This window comes from Phocoena phocoena, chromosome 13, assembly GCF_963924675.1.
Source record: "Phocoena phocoena chromosome 13, mPhoPho1.1, whole genome shotgun sequence".
In the NCBI taxonomy this organism is placed as follows: Eukaryota; Metazoa; Chordata; class Mammalia; order Artiodactyla; family Phocoenidae; genus Phocoena; species Phocoena phocoena.
The window spans coordinates 72213214-72225699 of NC_089231.1; positions in this window are offsets into that span (position 1 = coordinate 72213214).

The window sequence follows — 12486 nt, forward strand, 5'->3', positions numbered from 1 at the left end:
GACGGTGATCTGCACCCAGGCGGTCTGCAGCCTTCTACCCAGCATCCCCCAGGTGCTGACTGCCTCGCTGACAGATGCTGCAGGAAGGGCAGCCTGGCATCAGTGAAGTAGGGAAATCTGAGGATGCAGGCAGTGGCACCTCAGGGTCCACACTCCATGCTGGCCTAGTGCACCCTGAGTCACCGTCACCAAGCGGGAAGAGGAGAGGGTGTTGGTCACATCTTTTAGAAGCTGTGATCTAAAGCAGCATCTTGAGTACCGGAGCCGGTCTCCATGTCAACACAACCATATTTTTAGGCAGGGGTAGGCAGCAACTCTGGCCAATGAGAGTAACATGGCCGGAAAGCTTTCATTCAACAACAGCTGGGGGAAAGGCAGTTGGTAACTGGGAGCCCACTGTTCTCACAGGTGGAGAAGGTCACACATGCAGAAGCCCAGGGGACCTGAAGTCCAGGCTGTCGGGTTGTTGGGCAGACCTCTTGGGACTGAGTAGGGGCAGGGGCAGTGGGAGTAGGGTAGGCAGCCTCCAAGATGACCCCCAGTGATCTTCCCCTCTTGGTGAACCTTAGGTAGTCCCCTCCCACATCGCACCAAGCTTGGTCTGTGTTGTGACCCAGAGAGCTAGGCAGAAGTGACAGTGTGTGACTTCCAGAGCTAGGTCATAAAAGACATCATGTTCTTCAACCCCAAACTTTGGGAGGACATGGCCACCATATTGTAAGGAGGCTCAAGCAGCCCTGTGGAGCAACATACACGGAGAGGAACTAGAGCCCCTGGCCACCGGCCAGCACCAACTTCCCAGCCCCATGAGTGAGCCACCTTGGAAGTAGATTCTCAGCCCAGTTAAGGCTTCAGTTGACTGCAGACCCAGAGTGGACATTGTGACTGCAATCTCAAGAGACACCCTGAGTCAGAACTATCCAGCAGAGCTGCTCGCAGATTCTTGATACACAAACTATGTAAAAAATAATAAATGTTCATCGTTGTCTTAAGCTGCTAAGTTTGGGGATTGTTTGTTACACGGCAATGGATAACATACAGAATGGATCCAGATGCCCCTAGGATAGCCAGAAATTGAGAAGAAAAGATGGCTTTTTAAGATATTTCCCTCCTTGCTCCTCATTCCCTTTCCAAAAGTACTTTTACATAAGAAAGGGATGTACTGGGACTTTCCTGGTCATCCAGTGGTAAAGAATCCGCCTTCCAACGCAGGGGACACGGGTTCCATCCCTGGTCAGGGAACTAAGATCCCACACGCCCCTAGGCCACCAAGCCTGCACACCATAACTACTGAGCTCGCGCGCCTCAAATAGAGCCTGCGTGCCGCACACTACAGAGCCCACTCGCCCTGGAACCTGCACGCCACAACTACAGAGCCCACATGCCCTGGAGCCTGCGTGCCACAACTAGAGAAGAGAAAACCCACAGGCCACAACTAGAGAGAAGCCCATGCACCACAATGAAAGATCCCGCATGCCTCAGTGAAGATCCCACGTGCCACAACTAAGACCTGACGCAGCCAAAAAAAAAAAAGGTGATCTACTGGTGGATAAGGAATCTAGAGTTTTGGATTTGTGTCCTGGCTCAGTCCTTCCCCTCTATCAGCCTCAGTTTGCCCACCCGTAAAATTGAGGAGCTAAAGTGTAACTTGTCAGCTCTGCAATTGTAGGATCTCAAAGTGGTTAAAATCTGAGTTCTGAGTCAGGACGACTGGTTGTGAACCTTGGCTCTGCCACATGCTTGCTGTGTGACTTCAGGCTAATTCCCTAACTTCTCTGAGCCTCAGTTTCACCTTCTATAAAGGGGGTTTAAGGATATCTACTTCATGGCATCGTTACAAAAATCCAATAAAATAATAACATAAAAACTACTTAGCACGTGGTGAGTGCTTAATGAATCGTAGTTATCACTACCAATAATGAGATAGTGTGACAGCTACAATTATTTCCACTTATAGTTAAGATTCAGAGAATTTGAGTGGTTGCTTCTGGGTGGGGGTGAGGGCAGCAGGGTACAGGGATTGATAGACTTGAGGGTACTTTGGAGGTTCCCGTACTCTTCTGTATCTCCTAAGGAGTTTACATTACATAAGCATCTACATTTGTCAGAATCATCCACGGCAGACCTAAGATTTGTACATTTTATTGTATTTTTTTGTTAAGTAAACAAATCTTGAGCTCTAGATAATAATAAAAATGCTGAAGTATTAGGGGAATTTTGGAGGACTTTCTTGGTCTGGAGCAGGCCAAGGTAGGGGGTGTATTTTTAAAAGTTCCCCAGATGGGGACTTCCCTGGTGGCGCAGTGGTTAAGAATCCGCCTGCCAATGCAGGGGACACGGGTTCGAGCCCTGGTCCGGGAAGATCCCACATGCCGCGGAGCAACTAAGCCCATGTGCCACAACTACTGAGCCTGTGCTCTAGAGCCTGTGAGCCACAACTGCTGAAGCCCGTGCGCCTAGAGCCCGTGCTCCGCAGTAAGAGGAGCCACCGCACCGCAACAAAGAGTAGCCCCCACTCGCCGCGACCAGAGAAAGCCCGCGTGCAGCAACGAAGACCCAACACAGCCAAAAATAAAAATAAATTTATTAAAAGAAAAAAGTTCCCCAGGTGATTCTTTGAGAAACTCTGCACGAGAGAAACTTCCACACATGTGCCCCAAAAATCATACAAGAATTTCACTACAGTGCTGTTTGTAATAGGGAAAGATTAGACGCAATCCAAATGCCCATCAACAGGTAAATTGCTATATATTATTTAGGAATACATACATATGAATAAAAGCAAGAGGCCATGCATGGGTATAATAAGCTTTAATTCAAGCTAGTGGTTACCCCTGGGAGGGGAATGCCATGGGGCTTTGCAGGGTGCATTGCTAATATGATACGGTGTTTCTTAAACTGGGTGGCAGGCACACAGGTACTCGTATTATCCGTGCCTTCTGGGTGTCTGAAATATTTCTTAATTTAAAAATAGACGTGCAGAGAAAAATGTCTTGCATATTGGTGCATGGGGTTTTTTTGTTCTTGTTTTTTTGGGCCAGGCCGCGCAGCTTGTGTGATCTCAGTTCTCCGGCCAGGGATTGAAGCCACACCACAGCAGTGAAAGCCCGGAATCCTAACCACTAGGCGACCAGAGGACTCCCTGTGCACGGGTATATTTTTTTCTTGTTGTTTTTTTTTTAATAATTGTTTTTATTATTAATTAATTTATTTATTTATTTTTGGCTGTGTTGGGTCTTCGTTTCTGTGCAAGGGCTTTCTCTAGTTGCGGTGAGCGGGGGCCACTCTTCATCGCGGTGCGCGGGCATCTCACTATCGCGGCCTCTCGTTGCGGAGCACAGGCTCCAGATGCGCTGGCTCAGTAGTTGTGGCTCACGAGCCTAGTTGCTCCGCGGCATGTGGGATCTTCCCGGACCAGGGCTCGAGCCCGTGTCCCCTGCATTGGCAGGCGGATTCTCAACCACTGCACCACCAGGGAAGTCCGGAAAAGATTTTTTTTTTTTCCTGTGGTACGCAGGCCTCTCACTGTTGTGGCCTCTCCCGTTGCGGAGCACAGGCTCCGGACGCGCAGGCTCAGCGGCCATGGCTCACGGGCCCAGCCGCTCCGCGGCATGTGGGATCTTCCCGCACCGGGGCACGAACCCGTGTCCCCTGCATCGGCAGGCGGACTCTCAACCACTGCGCCACCAGGGAAGCCCTTGTTGTTTCTTTGTGCCTTCTGTTACATCTATGATAATCCCATCTTGCTTTTCAGAAATAAAGTCATTGGTTAGTTAATAAGAAAAACAGGTTTTAATTTTTTGGAAGTAAGATATATATGTGGCTTCCCCAAATGACTCGCTCTGAGAACACCACTTCTTTGCATGTCTGGGATCCATTCGATGGTGAAAATCAATTCAACACCGAATGACACGAGAAACATCCTAAATCCAGAGCATGAGCCATCAGCCCAGGGACACCTCCACGGGGTCTCCCAACCCCTGTCTCTCGGGGGGGATGCCTCAGAAACTGGGCCTGACCTTATGCTGAGTATGTATAAGAAGAAGAATTGATCAGTAGTCAGGGAGGAGGGCTGCTGGGGCCTCTTCTTTGACAGCAGCATTAGGTTGGAAGAAGGGGAAAAAAATTCAGGCAAAGGAATAAGAGGAACCTGCAAGTGAGGAGAGAGAACCAGTGTAGGTGTATTTTCTTTTAAATGAAGGTGGGTCATTTGGAATTCGACTCTGCCAGGAGGAAGCACTTGACTGCTGTTTCTTAAAGACGCAGAAGGGGTTTTGTTTGGTTTGGTTTGGTTTTGCATAATGGACACATTTCCCAGGCGGCCACTTTCCAGGTTCTTTGTCAAGTGTCAAGGTAAGCTTTCAGAAAACTCCTCCATGGACCACGGGGAGGCAATTTCCACCCAATACAGAATGCTTAGGATGGAGAAAGCCCACTTTTCAGTATTGCTTCAGGGACCATATTTTGTGCACAGCTGAATGTAGACAAAATAGAGAAAGAAAAATTGAGTGGATCTCCTGACAGGGGGATTGAATGGAGGAAGTGATTACAGGTGAGGTGCTGCCCCCTGATGTCCACAGACAGTAGTGCAGCCATTTGCTGAGATGCTCTTTTGTGGTATTTCTTCCTGTGTTCCCTACCACCATCTCCTGCAAGTTTGAAAAGCCTGCAACAGGGATTACAATCTGGCAGCCCACTTTAGCCAGTGGGCAGACAGGCCAGCTGTTTAAAAAATAAAGACATTTTGCTTTAAAATCTAGTCCTGACACTTCTTTGGAAAAACTGGAAAATCTGTCAACTTTTGGGCTGCATCCCAGCATGGTAAACGTAGGCTAGAGCTGAGAAGCTGCTGCCCACCTTGGACAAGTGTTCTCACATTCTCCACACTCCCCACCTCTCCCTAGTGTCTCACTTCCAGGCAGTATTTCTCATTATCAGCTCTCATATAGCTTCTAGGTTTGCTACCATGGTCTAAGCTCATTCAAGAGTTTACACTTGGCGTTCCAAGGAATGGAGAGAGGATGGTGCCTTTAAAAGCAGGTGATTACATCACCTTATGACTGGGAGGGGACGGAGGTCTACAAGCTCCATGACAGCCCACTCGGCGATGGTAAGTGCCCTGCTCAAGGTTATCCAGCCAGTAAGTAGAGGACCCTGCATTTGAACACACACGTCTGTCTGACCCCAGAGCCTCACTGCTTTCCACTCCATCAGCTGTCCCCCATAATTAGCTGGCAGAGAAGGCCCTCCTCTGGGGAAGGTGTTTACAAGGACATCACTGCTTGTGCCATCCCAAGTGAAATTCGGGGCATTCCAAGATAACAATGTTCATGGCCTTTGTTCAAAAGATAGAAACAAGAAGCCCCAGAAGTAACCACCCTCCTGATTGTGTATCTTAAAAACTCCATGGTTTGTCCCGCTTTGGTTATCTCTTGTTCAAGCCAACAAAATTCCTCAGCATCTGCTAAGTGCTGTGCTCCATGCCAAGGGCTGGGAGTTGGGGGAAGTGGAGGCCAGTTAGCACATACAAACAGGGAGCCCAGAGGGCAAGGGCCAGAGCTGTTGGGTCCCTCACCTTGCAGTGTGCCCCCTTCGTGACAGCAACCTCTGGCCTGGGCCTGGACACTTCCCTTTGAGCTCTGGGTCAGTGGCTTCCCTAAACTGGAATCAGATTGAGACCCAGAAAAGGACAATGGGGTCTCTCCCCAGTGGTTGGAGTAACCTAGCTGCTTTGACAGTTTCTTCTGCAGATAACAAAGCAGCGATGACTTGGTGTCTTTTCTGGAAATAATTACAAGAGCAGATACTTATCAAGTGTTTGTGCCGGATGTCCTCACATAAAACCCTATGAGGAGGTGCTGTCAACACACTACCCCCGTCTTACAGAAAAGCAAAGGGGAGATGAGCGAGGTCAAGTCACCTGCTGAATGTAACTCAGCAAGTAGCGGAGCTGGGATTTGAACCCAGGACTATGTGGCTCCATCGGTGACACCCACAACCACTGCCCAGTACTGGCTCCCCAGGGGGACTGTGTATCACGGAGGAAGGAGGTCAAATCTTGAAGTGTCAGGCCTCCTGCAAATCCCAAACTTGAGAGCAAAAGCGAGGAAGCCTGTTTGTCCCCATTTTGCAGGTGGAGGAACTGAGGCTTGGAGTCACTTGCCGAAGGTCACACAGAGCAGAGGTGACAGAGTCTGAATTTGAGCCCAGGTCTCCCTGACTCCAGAATCTGTACTGCTAACATCTTAATGCTTAGCATTTCTGGGCATGTCCTGAATGTTTAATTTCAATATTTGTGAATTAAGATAAGGTTTTTCAGCTCTCTGCTTCCAGGAAAAAAACGCTGTCTCTCTAGGAAGCAAGAGAAACAGCCAGGCTCTTCTCGAGAGGATGCAAAGTAAAAAGTCAGGAGGAAAAGAGAGCAGGTGAGAGACGGGGGAAGAGGGCAGCCCTGGTAGCACAGAGAGGAGGCTGGGAACGCCAGGCTGTGAAGTCAGACTACAGGCTGGACAGGTGTAAACCATCAGCACCCTCATTTGACACCAAGGGAAACTGAGGCCCAGGGGAGCAGCCCCAGGTGAAGCTGTGGGTTAAATCCACTCCACATGCCTCCACTAATGGAGATCGTTGGAAGACTTGTGTGTCCTCCAAGCAGCACGGAGCCTAAATAATATGTTTGCCGGAGTTGTTTTCTAGGAACTTGGAGTCAGCTGTGTGTAGTTCGAGCTGAGCCGGTTAAAACTGGATGGGACCACCCACCCTTCAACTGGGATGGGTGAGGGCCCCTTTGAACTTGCCGAGGCCTGTAGCTTAGTTACAACTGCATAGAATTATCACAGCTATTTCCGATCACCTTTCCCCACGCTCCGGACACCTGGAGCCGCCCTGCTGCTTTGCTATTCATCCCATAAACACCCTGAGCCCCTTGCTTTGGAGGAGGCAGATTTGAGATTTGTTCTCTCACCTCCTTTCTTGACTGCCTCGCAAGAAATTGTCAAACCCAAGCTCGTGTGCCCAGTGCACGGTGAGGCCAGCCAAGCCAGAACGTCGGAGGCTGGAGCAGAGGGAGGTTTACTGCAGAGCCGAGCAAGGAGGATGGGCGGCTCATGCTGAAAACATCCCAACTCCTGTTGGTTTTCAGGGAAGAGTTTTTAAAGGAAACCTTTGGGGGGAGGCCTGCAGGGTGCACGACTTTCTTCTGATGGGTGCACAGCGAGGTGGTCGAGGGACCCTGTGCTCAGTGTGAAGCCCCATCCTCTGCCGCGGTGGGGGGCTTAGTTCCTGTAGAACTCAGAGGTATGTATCAGGTTGTTATGTGTATCCCTTGAGGAGGAACTAGGACTCTGTTCATCGCACTATCGTTTCTTGACTGAGCCTCCCTTGTTTCTGCATTCCCTTCTTCCTCTAATTAGGGAACGTCTAGGAGGCTGAAACCTTTTTCCCACACGTAAGAAATGAGGGACACGGAAAGGCTTCTGTACCCAGGGGCGCTCTCTCTTTGCTGCATACCTCGGCATCTCAGCGTCTTGGCTTTCGTGTGTCAGGCGAGAACCTGGTTTGGGAGCAGATTTGGGGGACCATCCAGGAGGTAAGTCCAAACACACCTATTACCTGTGACTCGTCAGCCCCTCACTGGTACTGGGAGCCTGTGGACGAGTCCCAGCAGCTCCCAGTCTGATCGTGTCAGGGACCCTCCCCTGGATCTCCCCAGCGAGGTGCCACTGACCTTTGGTGCTTATTTTTGTTTTGCAACAAAGAGATGGTTTGGGGGCTTGGGAGTCTGGAAGACATCTTTGGGGTGATTAATCTCGTTAAAGAAACACACCTGTGCATGGATTGTCTTTGCAGTGATCACCCAGTCATGGGTTGGAGGCCCACCTGGTAGGATTATTGGAGCCGACATAAAAGACTCACAGCTACCAGGTACTCCATACCTGGGTGAAAGGCCTGGGGCTCTGGGTTTTGGTCTTGTTTGTTCTGGCCTGGTCTTATCTATGTCCATCCGTCTGATTGCCCTGTTAAAGGGGGGCTATTGGGGACTGAGCTTCTTGGTGCCTGTAGCAAGGACCCTTAGAAAGATTTTGTTGCTGTAACCACCTGGAAGCAAAGCCCCTCCAAAATGAGAAATGTTAACTCAAGTCCCCTGTGCAGCCCTCTAGCTGCATTCTCCCAAATTGGGAGACTTTGAGTAACGAATCCATGGAAAAGAAAAAAAATGGTTTGTTTTGTTTGTTTAGTAACATTGCACGGCCACGATATCCTTTAGACTCTGGAGCAAAATGGTCTGAAAAAGAATCCTTAAATTACAACTCTACAACTAGATTTAGTTTGTAAATGGGAAGAAGAACGGGATGAGATGCATTATATACGGTCTCTGATGTTGTATCAGGATAAACCTATGCAGAGGAGATACAGGGTTATGGTCCAACAGGAAGGGGAGACAGAGAAACCGAGAAACCTCTTCTGCTTGATTCAAATGCACTTGCTGTGAAGTCAGTCAGACACTGACTGCTCCTCTATCCCCAGACGATGGTGTTCCTGCTTTTTCATTGCCAGAGTCTGAGCCACAGCCTCAGGCTCGAGTTCTGCCCCCTGGTCTCCGAGAGTCAACAGATAGGAATGGTCTCCCCCTCCCATACCTGCCAGGGAGCTACCCCAACTCGGGTGGGGCAATATCCCTTAAGCTAAGTCCCTACTGGGGGTGTGAATGCTGAGACTGGGTAGCCTATGAGATGGATATGGGTCCACTATCCCTTTTCAACTTCAGATTTATTTAATTGGGAGAACGATATGCCAGCTTACAGAGACGACCCAAAGAGAATGGAAGATCTTCTTTCACCGATCTTTGCAACCCCCAACCCCACCTGGGCAGATGTTCAAAATTCCCTGTGGTTAGGTCCAGTGGTTAGGGCGCTCCACGCTCCCACTGCAGAGGGCACAGGTTCCATCCCTGGTCGGGGAACTAGGACCCCACGTGCCGCGCAGCATGCCCCCCCCGCTCAAGACAAAAGGTTCAGGCAAAGTTTATGAAGTACCCTCCTCACTTCAGAAGGACATAGGATGGTGCTGGATAAAGCCACGGGAGAGGCAGATCAGCTGCACACGGAAATCCCTGGTAACCCAGTACGAGCCACGGCAAGTGTACCAACAGCAGACCCCAGTTGGGAGGTGAATGCTGGGGATGGGCTAGAACTTGAACGTCATGGAGACTGCATTCTTGGAGGGTTGCCAAGCCAAAGAAGCCTCAGTGAAGTACAGGAGGTAAAAATGAAACCGAATGAGGATCTTCCAGAATTTCTAGACTGGATCTTTAAAGCCTACAGGCAATATACAGGTATAGACCCTGAGGCTCCACCGAATTTAAAGATGGCTAATATAACTCTTATTGGTCAGAGCACCCCTGATATACAGAGAAAATGACAAAAGGTGGAAGGGGCTTTAGGGATGCCTATGTCTCATCTTGTTTAAATTGCCTTCAGAATTTTTTACGGCAGGGACCAGGTTCAGGAGAAAAGGGAACGACGGAGAATAAAACTGGCCACTCCACTGGTGACTGCCTTGACACAGGGAAGAGCCGGGCCAAATGGATGACCCCCCCACGCGGGACTCAGCAAAAGGTAAGAGGCCCCAAGCTCCCACTTGAATGGTGCATCCGATAGTGGGACCCCACCAGCGTGCATATTGTAAACAGGAGGGACCCTGGAAAAGCGTCCCATCCTCAATAAGACTTAAAGGTAAACAGTTGGTGTGCCAGGTGATCAAGAATGACAGAGGTTGATTGACATATATACACTAATATGTATAAAATGGATAACTAATAAGAACCTGCTGTATAAAAAAATAAAATTCAAAAAAAAAAAAATAGAATGACAGAGGTTCTTCTAAATCCCGTCAAGTCCATCAGTATCTCGCATGTGGAGCCCTGGATGACTGTGCCTGTGTGGGGTATCAGCCTTTGGATTTTCCGATTGATACGGGGACCACTTACTTTGTCTTAAACACCTGGCCTTCCAAACTTTCTTCTGAGACTGTTAGTGAGTGGGGTGTTGGGAGAAACCTTGAAAAAGCCCTTTCTCCAGTCACTAGACTGTCAGATGGGGAAAACCCATCTGAAGCACGGCTTTCTACGCATGCCTGAATGCCCCATCCCCTTCTGGGACAAGACTCACTAAATACCAGGGTTACCTTTGCATCTGGGCAAACAGACATTAACGTACCCCCTGAGCAGGCTCGCCCACTGCAGACTCTAGTGTTCCAACCCCAAAAGACAGCCTGTGACCATTCTGGAAGAGATACTGCAGAAGGGGAGCCAGGAGGTGAGAGGGGATGGGGGTCCTGGGAAGAGAGCAAAGACTGCTACGCCTAAGACATTCACCCAGTGATCCCTAACCCATACACCCTGCTCACTACTTTGTCTGGAGGCTTTTGTTGGTTTCCCATATTGGAGTCAGAGGATGGCTTTTCTTTTTTCTTTTTGCCTACCCTTGAGCTCTGACTCCCAAGAGTTGTTTGCTTGCAGATGGGAAGGTCTAGATACAAGAGTTAAAAAAACAGTTACTCCTGGACACTACTTCCTGGGGGGCGGGGGGATGGTTTAAAAATTCCCCCACGACGTTTGGAGAAATCCTGGCAAAAGATTTGAGGGAGCTTCCGCTAAAGAAGGGATCCCTGCTCCAGTACTGTGGACGATCTTTTGATTACCAGTAAGACAAACACCTAGGAGCAGAATACAGTGTTGACTTTGAACTTCTTGATTGAAAGAGGCTATCATGGGTCCAAAAAAAAAGGCAGAGCTCTCAGCCCTCTGTTAAATACTTGGGTTCTGAACTCTCACAAGGATAGAGAGACTTGCTCCCCGATAGAATGGAAACTCTAGACCCCCGGGATTCCTGGGGGTGGACGGGTTCTGCCCCATGTGGATCCCCAACTTTGGACTCATAGCAGAACCCCTTTTAGGAAGCTCTTAGGGGAGACGAGGAACCTCGAGACTGGAATCTTGGAAGAATAAACATCTGGAAAACCAGCTCCATCCTCACTGGACTAGACCTTATGAGGAACATGATGGGGAAACAGAAACCATGCTTTTGCTGCAGAAGAAAAACTGCAACCAAGATCATCCAAACCTTGGCTGGTTCCAGACCCCCAACAGTGACTTCTCCAAGGGGGCAAGTGAACCCCTTCGTGGATCTTAAGTTTCTTTTCCAGAAAGAAGCTGCAAGAAAGAAATCAAGGTGAGTGGGATTGCTGCAGTGGTGGCTTTGGTAATTCTCAGAAGGCAATTTACATAACTTGTTAGATTACCAGAATGATTGTTCTCTTTTGTTATGCCTTCTCTTGGCTTCTAACCTCCCAGGCTTGGAAGGACAATTCAGTGATTACCTACTTTTGCCAGAGTTTGAGAAGTGCTAATCCCTTTAGCTGCAGGACTTGTCATCCAAAACCTTTTTTCTGTATTGGATCATTCTGTATTGGATCCCTTGACTGTGCCTGTCATTAATTTTTTGACTCTCCCTATCTTCACTGTGTCTTCAGATGTAACATATCAGATTAGGCTAATAGAATTTCCTGTCCCCCTTTTTTTCTTGACTAAGCTGAAATTTGGTCCTCTCCTCATGTCCTTGGATTTTTAAAGACCTGGTGTCTACCCCTGGCAAGGTTCTACTTTGTCAGGATATTGTAGAAACTGTACTTAATTTTCCCAGGCTATGTCCCTTCCATATTTAATATCTAAGAATGTCAGATGTCTGACATTCTGTGTGCCCCCCTCAGGGTACATCTTCGTCTGTGGTTTCAGTTACCAATCTTGGGCCTATAAGTGCCTTGACAGCTGGTGTGTAGGTAGTAATTGTTTATTAAAATCAAAATGTTAACTTGAATCCAGGAATAAGAGAATATTTTCGAGTGAGTACCAAGCAGTTTGATTCCACAAGCTGCACCTCTTATCAGCAGGAAGTAGCCAGAATGGTTTTTGCCTTTATTCCTCAAGATTAAGGAATGATCAAAAATAGGGGGAACTGCAACCGTGAGTTAAATCCATTTCACCTGTTTCCACTAAGGTTGTTTAAAGACTTGCCTGTCCTCCAAGCAGCCCATAGCTAAACAATAAGGTATTTGCCCAAGTTGTTTTCTAGGAACTTGGAGTCAGCTGTGTCTCGTTCAGCTGAGCTGGTTGAGACTGGATAGGACTACCCACCATTCACCTGGGAGTGGGCAGGGGTCCATCCACCATTCACCTGGGCGTGGGCGGGGGTCTGTCGGTGACCTTTTGAATGTGCAGAGGCCTGTAGCTTATGCCTGTGCAGGATAATTATCACACCTTTTTCCAATCACCTGCCCCCTGCTCCCCATGCCTCCCCCCTGCAGCTTTATTCTTCATCTCATAAATACCCGGAGCCCCTTGCCTTCAAGGAGAGGCAGATCAGAGATTTGTTCTCCTGTCTCCTTGCTTGGCTGTCTTGCGAATCAATCCTCTTCGTTGCAAACCTC